Source organism: Leguminivora glycinivorella, chromosome 1 (assembly GCF_023078275.1).
Source record: "Leguminivora glycinivorella isolate SPB_JAAS2020 chromosome 1, LegGlyc_1.1, whole genome shotgun sequence".
In the NCBI taxonomy this organism is placed as follows: domain Eukaryota; kingdom Metazoa; phylum Arthropoda; class Insecta; order Lepidoptera; family Tortricidae; genus Leguminivora; species Leguminivora glycinivorella.
In genome coordinates this window covers 13325868-13338350 of record NC_062971.1, presented here as the reverse complement: position 1 = coordinate 13338350, position 12483 = coordinate 13325868, and the positions used below count along the sequence as shown (strand labels likewise).

General features: G+C 36.2%; 1 protein-coding gene across 3 annotated transcripts in view; it reads left to right on the top strand.

Annotated features, from left to right (window-relative positions):
• LOC125227825 (LIM domain only protein 7) overlaps positions 1-12483 on the top strand; it is a 152376-nt gene that overhangs the window by 370 nt on the left and 139523 nt on the right. The gene's annotated exons all lie outside the window — the stretch shown is intronic.

Genomic DNA, 12483 nt, shown 5'->3' with positions numbered 1-12483 from the left:
GTTCCTGGCTGGTACAAGTGACGGTAAGAGAGATAGGCCAGTTTTTAACTAACAGTACCTTGGTTAGCCCGACACAAGTCTCAGACCAATCCGCTGGATCAATTTGGATTTTCTTAGCTAAAGATGCCTCTTTTGGGTTTTGAAATGCAGTATTGCTTTGTAAACATGGAATTAGAAAATCCTCGCAACGGCATACCTACTTAATCCATACTAATATTATAAATGGGAAAGTGTGTGTGTCTGTTTGTTTGTCCGTTTTTCACGGCAAAACGGAGCGACGAATTGACGTGATTTTTTTATGTGAAGATTGTTGAAGGGATGGAGAGTGACATAGGCTACTTATTGTCTCTTTCTAACGCGAGCGAAGCCGCAGGCAAAAGCTAGTAATATATAAGTAGTATTTACTTCTTGTATCTGAAAGGTTCCAAAAATGATACTTAGGGGGTAAGTACGGTTGTGCAAATAAGTGGGAAAGTAGACTACCTGATACACATCTCCACCATAACTGCATATTGTAGATATCAAGCTAATTAAGGTATGGTTACACCTAAGTATAAATTCTCAGATAAGATATAGGCTTCACAAATAGGCAGCCATCCAATCAATCACTGCACTTCCTAAGTAGCTATCAAGCACGAATCAACACATTCTGAACATACCTCTGACCAGCTTACCATATAATAGGCGGCCAATGATCTTGGATTCTTTAATGCAATAGTTCAGTTACCTGTTCTTACTAAAGTTACTGTACTAGTCGTATACTTAGCGACATCCTTTCTGTAGTATTTACCTATTCACTGAATGTCACTTTGCCTTTATTCATTCGACAAGGCAGGTAAGATCCTCTTTTGTCTTATTTTTGTAAACATTTATACAGCTTGACAGGTGGAAGATATACTTTCTCGCCTATTCCCGGCTTAGAATTAGCCAGCAAGTACCCATACAACCATTTCAGTCGCAAAATCTTCAAATCAGTAACTAACTGTCAAATGTGACATAACGCGTGGTAACGTCGTGCAAACAATGCGACCGTATTGATACAATAACAAAATGTAGTCGTCGTGTGCACTCGTTACGGTAACAAAATGTGTACGAATTTGTGGCTGTCAATGTCACTGTCAGAATGACTTTTAACGACACTTTATTAGTCGACGTTTGCACACATAACGGTAACAACATGTGGACGAATTTGTGGCTGTCATTGTCACTGTCAGAACGGTTTCTGACAGTGACATTGACAGAATTTGTACACACATGTGTAGGTCTGATTACCGAACTGCTCCTAAACCACTGTATCCGCAAATGACAATCTGAAATACGAAGGTTTCTCAAACTGTCTTGTGAAGTTGTGGACTGGTTGCTTTGAATCATTTAAATATGAGCGAATTAAATAATAATAAACGACGACGACCATTTAAGCACTCTTCGACATTTTATAGAAATGTGGGAAAGTTAAGGAAAGTGCAGAATTAAGCACTTTATAGTTACTTAATGTATTAAATATATAATTTTTAATTCTTATTGATAAAAATGAAGTGTAGTGTTGCTTTACACAATAAAAATAGGAATCAAATGAAATAGAGTATTTACTGTGATATTAATAGAATTTCTGTTGCGCAATGATAGTTTTTTTTCAGTACAGATGCTGCTTTTTCTAACGCAGTAGTGCGAGCAAATCAAGCAATGATACATTTCTTGTCTGGTCGAAACTCTTAGCTTAGATTTAGGTACTGAAAATCGTCGTACGATACACGTGCGAAAAGGACATTCACAACTCGTGTCGAAGTAAAACACTCCCTTCGTTCGTGTATTAATTTATCGCTACTCGTATCGATTTTCCTCTTTTCCGCACTCGTATCTACAAGTATTTTGTTTGGGTTACAAAAAAAACACATTATTTACTCTACTACGTTTTATTTATGTCTCTTTAATATTACAAATTTGTAGACACTTATCTATACAAAAATCTTGACTTAAGAAGTACAGATCGCTGAAATTAATGTTGATAGTAATATTAATGACGACTACTTCAACAAGTGTCAATTGTGAAATGCCGCAAAATACTAGTTGCTCTATAGAAGACCATAATAATATGATCCCCGATCCTTTACAACCCAGCAGCTCGGTACGCACGTTACAATTTTTTTTTAATCTTCTTTAGTGAGGGCAACTGAGTACGACGGCATATTTAATTGTTTATAAAGTTTGAGGATACCTGGAAAAAATTAATACATGAAGCCATTTTGAAAATATAATAAATATTCACTGCTTTCGGTCACGCGTGTACGCTGCGACCATTTTGCGACCGTTTGTCGACCGTTTAGTGACCGTTTGGCGACTGTTTTTTACATGGAATATTACCGTCTTAATCCATATTTTAACAACTTTATTGGTTTTCTAGGCATTATTTTTATTATTTCAGTATAGTATATGCACCGGAGCACTAAAACTTCACCAATCAATATACATAACACGCAAACACCGAGTAGTCAATAATATTATTACTGGTTAAACTGAGGTAAATTGATGGCGCGTTGATAAATTTAGACTTATTTTATGAAATCACTCGAGCAATTTAATTGGCCATGGTAATTAGCCCACATTATATTACAAATGCAAACAATATTTTATCTTTAACAAATTCTTACGCCATTACATTTTAATGTCAAATGATTTTATTTCTTTTTTACTTTGACGTCTCTGACAGTCGCCATTTGAAAAGAATGAAATGAACGAATGATTTTGGGAAAGTAGTCGCCAAACGGTAACAATGTGTGCACGCGTAGTGCACACTTCTGTCACTTCTGTGACCATTTGTGCCTGTTACCAATCGTCCCCATTTGGGTCGCCGCGACTAAACGTCGACCGTACTGCGACTAAGCATTGAGACCCGAAGACCTGTGTGTACACAAAATAGGAGGATTTGCGTAGGAACGGCGACCGATTATGGTTATATGGGTAGGTACCTCACAGTAGAACCAAGATGCACCCTCCCGCATATCTAGGTGTCTGGGCTTACTTAGGCCAAGCCTACATGCAGACATCAATCAGCCTTTCAAGAAGAATGCATATCGCAATTATCGCACTTCGACTAAAAACCGGCCAAGAGTAGGTACAATTTTTAAACAAAACAAAACAATAAAATTATGACATGAATCAGACCTACTTACCTATTCTCAGAATCCGATTTCTTACTACCTGCTAGCCCGAAGCCTACCTGTTAATTCTGCGTCCCTGGCCAGTACGTAGTGTACGGTACACTACGTACTGGCCAGGGTAGAGGTACGTACACTGTGTACGTACCTCTACCAACATCTAGGCGCCAATCACAAGCAGGTGTTTATTGCATCTCAAGAGGCATTCACCTAAAAGCATTGTTTTGTTTGATTGTTTGCAAATGCATCGAACAATGCAATAAGTGGTAAGTGGTTTCCGATAGGTCTTACTTAATCGCAAGGCCTTCGCTGTTAGAAGATGGGAGGACAGCTTCAAGTATAGAACAACAAGTGCAGTGATATACACGCATCAGCTATCAGCTGCTAGTGTATCAAATAATATAATATAATATAATATAATAATAAGTAGATACTAGTAAACTAGATTGGTAATCAGTGGTTTTCTCATAGGTAATTTACCTAGCGTAGGCGAGCAAACGACTAACCAATTTATGCAACAATGCCAACAATACATTAAGCATTAGTTTGTCCGTGGAGTAGAGCAATGGGCAGAGAGAAACATAGTGTAGTCATGTTAAGTACCCCAAAAAAGAGGAAAGAACTATGAATAGCCCAAGTTGTTCGAGGCTACCTATAGTACCTACACCTAGTTAGGTGCCTATCTCGATGACCTCTTCATTTTCGTCAACTATAATACCTTCTGCCCGTAATTAGTTTTGTGGGGCCTATTCCCATTTTCATTTGATAAAATTTGAAAATACCACACGTTGTCGTAACGCCTTAGTCGCCTTTGAAGCTTTAGTACGAGTACGGTGAAATCGCGTCGGGAACTGTATGATCCTCCAAATTCCATCGAAATTGACGTAAAAATATAGGCTTGTTAAAGCATCAAGAAGCTACAGATATGCTGGTTTGTCCGTTTCAGTAATTCGCTTCGAGAGCTATGGGAATACCGACATGGTCTGCTTGAATGAAACCGTCATTGGCATGCAACAGCATATAATTTCACTGTTACATAAATATCTAATTACAGTGGATATATCCGCAAGCTGATACTGCTCGGGAGAAATTGTATCCAGGCAGGTATTAAAGAAAGGTATGCTTAGTTAGCACTGCATTAGTTGGTTAATTTAAGTTACCGATTGAATACCTAAGTTTTATGTTAAAGGGACATCATAAATTAGTTATGGAGGTACATTTTTCTACAGGTAGGCTAAATATTCTTGTGACTGGGCTCCCATCCCATCCCATGTAACTTAAGCATAGCTACCTAGATCCTACTCCTATCAACTAATAACCCATATGTGTAATTATAATGTACCAACCTACATACATCGATATGCTGTCCTATTGTGATTCAATATAATAATTATACTACTTATATTTTTTTATAATCACTCAGTAGTTGGACTCCTGGGCATGTTGATCGTATCGACTTCATCTTGACTGAGTTCAAGGTGATGACTCAGGTTTTATAGGACGTTGACCTTTCCATCAAGGAGACTGATCAAGTAGTTCCTGTAGTACCAAAATAAAATATAACCTCAGCTGGGGTTTCCAGAGTTGATTGTTTCTGGACTGTGTCGATACAAGGTAAAGTTCGAAAATTATATAGGTATAGGCAGGGGCGGCTCACTCCGCGATTCTATCGCCGCGCTACAGGTACATGTCAGCGGCCGCGAGTTCGCGGCCCATTCATTGGCGACGACCTTCGCGCGGCGCAATAAAACTCAATGTTGGCTGCTCGCGTGCGGTCCGTTTGTTAATGTAGGTAAGAATTTAGAATGGCGGCATTTTGTGAACATCAAAGGAGTGAGCCTTCTGTACTTGTACTATTATATATTCTGTGGTATAGGGAAGGGCTGCAGTAAAAGCTTGAAAGAGAGGAGCGGAGAGGAAGAGATTTTAATAATACTCCACTGTTATACATTTAAAGACTAAATATTGTCGTCTGATACCTCATTGACTATGTAAACTTGTTTTGCTGTTTTTTACCTTCTGACAGCAAGAATTTTACGTACAAAACGTATATGAAAAACGCTGCGGGAAACTTCCTGTAAGTCCTTATTCTGCCCCAAATACAAATCGTCAGTCAGAATTCGCTTATTTAAATTTTTAGTTGCAAAATAACTGTAAATAACTGTAAAATACAAAAGTTATTTTTCTTCGGTTATTCCATAATAACTGATTCACCAAATTGCGATGATTCTTAGAAATGGCTTACGCGAAACTGATTTACGAAACATAAGATCATTTTAGCGACATACCTATAGATTACGCGATAAACGTAGAAGTATTGTGGCTGCAATTTATTGTACTATAATGTACGAGTATGTGCATAAAATTGTCGAATCATTTTCGGTTATTTTAGGATTTTCCTAAATCAATATACATACACGACGTAAACGCGACCAACTTGAAAGCGAAAAATGTCGAACAACATCGTGACATGATATAGTGGTGCAAAGTAAACGAGAGAAGTGATTTAACCAAGGTGAATACAGTTATTTGTACTGTCATTAAGGCATTTATTGTCCACGGTGGAAACAAGTAGCCCGAAGTGAACGGACTCCCGCGAATAAACTCCGAAGGCTGACAGATTGACATATTTAAAGATATAAATTTAAAAAATAAGAAAAAAGGGCGTGTAAAGAATTTATTTGCGGCGTTACTCATTCGAAATGTCCAAGGCGGGAAGTGAGAAGGTATTGCTGAGATTTATGTTGACTTTGATACTTGATTTAAGTAATTGAAATAAATATTACATACTTCCTTTCGGATGGGATATTTTGCATTATTTTATTTTTTTATTTTATTTTGATTCAGAAGGTATGCATTCTGAAGCCTCAGCAGAATATCAGGGGCCTATTTCTCGAAGCTACAAGTTACAATTTTGCAATAACATCACGTTGTTACATTCGCCTTTTATTAACATGAATCGATTGACAAATTTGTGAAATGGGATCGAAACCACAATCTTGGAAACAAGTTTTGCGTCCAGCTCACGACCTTGCTAGCTCAACCAGAAAGTCGCCTGTGATTTCTTATCATGCCACACGACGCCCGGAGCAGTCGAGCACACATTTATAATTACACATCATTCAATCTGACAGTATCAGGACATCTCAAACAACATCCCGAAGACACAAAGTAGACAGTGCTTCCATACACATGTGATTTAAAATTCAAAGTCTAGCAAAAACGTAAATGGAAACCATAAAAGTAACTGTCGATCTGTTATGTCGCTTTTATCATCTGAGTGGTCATATTGTACAGCTAAGTCTAAAGTAATTTACGTTTTATCTCCATTAAGATATGCATTTCAAGTCAAGTTTAAAGATGGAAAAGTGATAAGAGTAGTCTGGCGACTTCTGCTTGTATGTAACTAAGTAGTAAATAGATTTGCGTTAGCTTCTGTAAGTTTTCACCGATGAAATTTATTTGTTGCAAGTCATTACTCAATGACATGTGAAATGTGTAAGACTGCAACTACGACATACATTCATTGAGTTATTGACATAGGCTCTATTAAAATTACAGACTGTTGTACGTATTTGATCATCACAAATAAGTTATTATGTATGAAATGTCAGTTGCTTTTCAGTGAAGGAAAACTTCGCGAGGAAACCGCACTAATACCAATGGGCCTAATTTTAAATAGGCCAAAGAGGACATTCACGCCAGGCATTCACGAGCCGTGGCAAAATGCCTACATAATGCAAGGTAGATAATATTTTGTTTTATTTTCACGTCATCAATACCGTGAGTATCAAATGTGTGAATCTCATAATACGGGGTTTCGAGTGTCTAATACTTACCTACAAATTTTAGATGGAAACTTTCTTTTGGCGTTTTGTGGTATAGTGAATATCGTATGTGTACATATTTCACCACAAATAATTAGCTAAGTTGTAGAAAAAGATTAAATAAACATAAAATTTCATTTAAATCTTTCTGTTACTAAACCACAAACACTGATGATGGAAATCGGTTTTTAGAAAATTTGTGTAAGTAGTTAAGTTTATTAGGCTGGCGACCATCTCCTCGTCCTGTGTCAGATCTGTTGTAAGATTATTAATAATATTGTGTAGCCGGCGTCTGATATATTATCATTATTGCGTCTTCACGTCTTTCCGATGTGGGTCAGAATTTCAATAAACACCAAATGTCACTTTCTCCACGACAATATAATATTTTACATCCACATACAATTAAATGCTAATTTCAAGCCTTGTAGATTAAGTCTTATGCTTTTGGTATACCTACTGTAATTAATGCAAAATATTACTTATCGGGAAATATCAGACATTAGGACTTCCAATACATTTGCGCAAAGTTAAAATTTCAATAGCATCCCACAAGATGTATTTTACACGGAGGCAAGAGGGTGTGTCCGCAACAATTTTTCCTTCATCAGAACTGATATAGATGCCTTTTCCTTTAAATAATTGCTGGTTGGCGATATTGATGGCTTATTGATTTATTTCTTAATGGATCGATTCCGAATAGTGGGTCAGTTGAGCACTGTTATTATTTTAAGAAGAGATATTTAATGATTTCCTGTTGCATTGCGAAGATATGCATGTACAAATTAAAGAAGTACCCACATGTTGCTTTTGTATCTAAAATTCCTAAAAATTAATTACACGTTATGGGTTATGTTTAATTTATTCTGCTATTTTGATATGGATTTCAGTATTTTTTTTACTGCACAATGTCCATAGATTCGCAGCAAATATCCGATGATGAATAATGATTTTGATTTTATTATTTTATAAATCACACTCTTTGCTTCGTTAAATAGAAATCGGCCTTCGATCGAAGAAATTTTAATCTACATAATTTTAATTCGAAATTTGTATCAATGTTTTTGCATACAATACTTACTTTCTCCGGTCGTTTGTCTCAAGTCTTCAAGTGTGCCTCTTAGGATTGCTGCTATCTGATTCGGTAGCATTGTCTTTATTAATCACGTTAAATCTGTGCCAATATTTTCCGGTTATCTCTTATCTTCTTAACGCTTTGAGCGAAAGTGACATTTATCTGCTGCTTAGTATTCGATTGAATTAATTCTACCTAGATATCTAGATATCTTCAGGTTATGGATTGTTTGAGCCGGTTTCTAGCAGCATTAGAAAGATTCTAAAATCATATATTATAAAGACCTCTTGACACTGAAAATTACTCCTCGTTAATAATATATTATCTGGATTATTTTTTTATACATATATGTAGACTCTAGGGTGGTTCACGAATGTATGGAGAAAAAAAAAAGATTTTTTTATTTTCGCTCCACAGGTTTTTTCTTGTTTCATTATGATCAAAAATTGATATGTACCAAAAATTAGCTTCTTATTGGTTCATTTAGAGGTTGCTATTATTTGCAAGTAGGAGCCCATTAGTATGGAAGTCGAAAATATTCAAATTGTAAAATCAGCAAATATGACCGGCGCAATGCAAGCAAGACTCATTTTGGAATTCGTATTCCGGTGTCTGTACGTACCAAGTCACATTTAGTGTTTTTAGACATTAAAAATGCACAAAAATTGGCTAAAAACAGTTTATTGTTGACTTTTAAGGCTACAAGTTCAACCTAGTCCATCAACATCGCACAAAAAATAAAGTCCAATAATATGTTATCATCGAAGATAAAATGCCTATTTTCTATATGCTCTAGATTTTTTACTATTTTGTACCAAAATGTTGAAATTTTATATGAAAACTGAAAAATTGTCAAATCATAGCGACCTCTAAACACTACTTTATCTCGCTGAAATGTTGTATACAGACATTTGGGATCAAATCGAGTAAAAAAAGCCCTGTGGAAGAAGAAAAATTAAAAAACATATTTTTTGAACCACCCTAATAGACTCGTATACCTTCAAATGGAAATCATTAATCTCTGCCCACCCCTCTGGGAAATAGGCGTGAATACTCGTATAATGCATGGTTAAATGTTGTCGGTGCTGTTTACATTACACTTATGAGCCAAATTCGTAATGATAACTAAAATTAAAAAATAACCTCAAATATAAATATTCCCCGTGGTCTTATTCTCTATAATTGCTCAGCCTATTAAGTTTATTTCCAAGTCCGCTCAATGCTGAACGAGCCAGCAACGATCGGGCAAGTCCTCGATTTGTCCACGTGAATTTACAATGTTTTCTTTTCTCGAACGGAACTTTTTAATCCGATTGTCTTCAGATCGTGTCAAGGTTCCGCCCACTGAACTGATTCAAGATTATTCGTGATGTGCCAGGGTGGGCCAAATGGGCCAATTGGGCCAATCTGGGCAACGCTTTCTCGGAAGAAGATAACGCATGTTTTAATGCCTTAACGGTTCATGGGTTTACAATTCTGTAATTGATTCGGGAGGATAAGCGGTAAATCTTAATGCCATTTTGAAGCAAGACCATTAAAATTGAAGTGAGTAAAATAATCGACGGTCAGATGGTTGAACGCGAAATAAAGAGATTTCTGGTATGTATTGAGGTCGTGTCTCTGCTGGCATGCTTTGTGCATACCTGTAAATATTCCTAATAAACACGAGTTACCGATTCGTATTGCACGTTTTATCATCTTTAATTACCAAACAAGCCTCTGCTCGCGTGGAATGACGATGAGTTCTGTCAGTTCTGTGCCTTTTCTGTGTTTCTAAAATTATTTCCATATCAAACATCCGAATCGGTTCATTTTAACAGTGAAAATTAACAAACGCGGCAACGGCAACTACATATTTTGATATTAGTATTTGGGAAGTAGGTATTTTATTACTTTTATCATGTATGATGTCTTGTATATCGCTAGCTATACTAGCTGTAGCTGAACTAACGAACATTTAGAGTCAGGTAAAGTGGAATCGTTAGTTTTTAAGTATCTTTCGATTTCTATTTTCGAACCACCCAATTGACCGAATACTAAGAAAGAGCATGAAACTGCACGCAAGTGCTAGTACAATTTACAAATGAAATTGTTTCCCGTTGATCCGATAAGCGGTACTGAAATAAATGTGAGTCGGCTGCTGGTAAACTGTACACTTTATTGAACTGGGGAAGCACTCGGCACTCTACCACTTTTAGAGCTGACCTCTTTTGCTTCTGAGATAATAGCTTTTTACTACTAGCGGTTTGCTGTTAGATTTTAAATGTGCTGTATAAAAGTATTTGAATTTGCTGAAAGGTTGTTGAAGTTGAATGTTTCTTAAATTACAATAATTACCAAACATTTTGAAATACTTGTAATAAAGTAGAAAGATCACTGACATCCCACAATGCATATTCACCTGTGCCAAGGTCAGGAAAATCCATTCAAATGGGCAACCGTGCCAACTTGCAATAATATAAAAATGAATGGCATCTTAATTTTAACAAAGTGCCATAGACTATGTTAATTGGTGCCGATGCCGACGCAAGCGATGGCGTAAATGGTTCTTTTGTTAGAGTATCACAATTCGTTACGCTGTGGGAACAGTGGATTCTTGTTTAAACTATGGCATGGTCAGCTGTGGAACGGAGATGAATAAAAGGGTTCCGAAGTATAAATAAGTACATAATTTTTACCTGAAGCTCTCCAGCACTTCCATTTTGCATTTTGTCATTTTTCGATGAAGATTTAGTACCTACTACCTACACAATTGGTACTGAATTTGTACTTACGTGAAATAATTTGTACCTATCTCTTAAGTTTGCGACTACAAGCCAAATGATTTTGGGGTTCTAGCAGTAGCAACCCTTGCTTAATTAAAATTTCAATGAATTAAGGTGTAAATGGATTGGCATTGTTATTTTAATCTTCTACAGGTCCCTAATAAACTGAGTTCAATCATGAGATATTGAGAAGTTTATGTCTCCATTGACGCCTGCAGGTTTTGCAACATTTAGTGAATCTGCAACAGCTACTATGTAACGTAATTTCTTGCCAGTGAATGCAATTAACATTACGATATCCAGTTTTGCAAATTTTATTAGGTCAAAGTAAATGCATGGTAGTTACATTATTGTCCTCTTAATTCCTTTTTGTCGTAGCCTTTTTACACATTGAGGCTTTAAAACAAACGGGCCATAATGTTGACATTTTAAACGGCATCTTATTATTTTATACAGCCAACATACTTTAAACAACATTTTAACGTTCTTGAATACGGTCATCTTTTTTTATTTATCTCTTGTATCGCTCATAAAATGAATCTGATTTTTTTAAAAGCATCGAGTTTAACAAAACGACTGTACAAAACACAGCCTTTTAAACAGTAAATGTTTTTAACGCAGTTTAATTTTATCTACCTAATTTATGTTGAAAACACAGGTAGCTAATGTCTGCAGTAGGTGCCTACTGTTTATTTAAAGAGAAGATGAAAAGGATGAATGCAAAATGTTATTATTGTGGTCTAAAATTTACTGGAATATCTTCATGACTTCCATGGGGGAATTATTTCAATGTTGTAGGTCGAGAGCAGAATAGGTACATATTAGAAGGACTCAAAATAATATCCGTATTTATGTGTAATCTTGAAACTTATGTTTTGAATTCGTGGATACATTAATGCTCGACTAATAATTTGCTGCACATAAGTATGTCTTTATTTTCTCTGTTAAACCGATATTGTTGCAAGGACTATGTCGTAAAGTTGTTGTGTTTGGACAAGCGACATGTTCAAACAGATCATTGATGGGTAAATACATGTTATTCCCATACATTCCCGACTACCGGAAGGGGTAGGCGTGCACTGTGTTTGTTCCTGTCAATACACGTAGGTGGCTTTAACAAACGACTTTTGACACTTGTCAATTTTGTAATCGGCCGCGTCATATTGAAGGCTTGAGTTAATGAGAAAAATGGAGTATAATTCATTGGACGTAATTAAGCGAAAATAATATGTATCATCTAAAAATTGCCATTGAAATGAATGACTTTTCTTTTTGACAGAATGTTCAAATTATATTGATCAATAGATTTTTGTAGTTTTCTTTAAACTACATCTAGAGTCTAAGGGCCGGTTGCATCAAACCGTCTGTCATCGTTAAAGCGTTTGTTAAATTTTATTGTATGGGAAGTTCCATAGATATCTGCTGCGTGACGATGATGTGTCTGTCAAATCAAATGTAGTTGATGCAACTGGCCCTTAGTAGCTTGTAGTTTGTCGTTACACCACCAAAGTTTTCAGAACTACCAAATTGATCAGTTCTGGGAAAACTTCAAAATGGGTTTGTAGATGTTTCACTAATCGTAATCACCTTATTTCGTATTGGAATACCTACGTTTTAATATCAGGACGTTTATAACGCTAAATCTTCTTCCTCGCCTACTC